Source organism: Carlito syrichta, unplaced genomic scaffold (assembly GCF_000164805.1).
Source record: "Carlito syrichta isolate Samal-C Ts95f unplaced genomic scaffold, Tarsius_syrichta-2.0.1 Scaffold306949, whole genome shotgun sequence".
NCBI lineage: Eukaryota > Metazoa > Chordata > Mammalia > Primates > Tarsiidae > Carlito > Carlito syrichta.
In genome coordinates, this window is record NW_007251045.1 from 544965 (window position 1) to 545397 (window position 433).

Consider the following 433-nt stretch of genomic DNA (forward strand, 5'->3'; position numbering starts at 1 on the left):
CCACTGCCTGGCGCGGTGGCTCACGCCTGTAACTTCAGCACTTTGGGAGGCCGAGGCAAGAGGACTGCCTGAGCAACTTGGACCAGCCTCGGCAACTTGGCGAGACCTCGTCTCTACAATAAATAAAAAATGTAGCCGGGGCGAGTGGCGCACACCTGTGGATTCAGATACTTGGAAGGTTGGGGAGGAAGGATCAACCGAGCCCAGCAGGTCGAGGCTGCAGTGGCCTTGAGCGTGCCTGGGCGAGAGAGACTCCAACTCAAAAAAAAAAAGAAGAAGAAGAAGAAAGAAAGAAAGAAAAGAAGCGCCCGCTGACTTCAGGCGTCCCCGGCTCTCCAGCCCTCAATCAGGAGGCCAGTCCGCTCCCCGCAGACGACCACGTCGGGCGACCCTCAGGACCCCGGGGTGCCCGAGGAGTCTCTGCGGCTCCGGT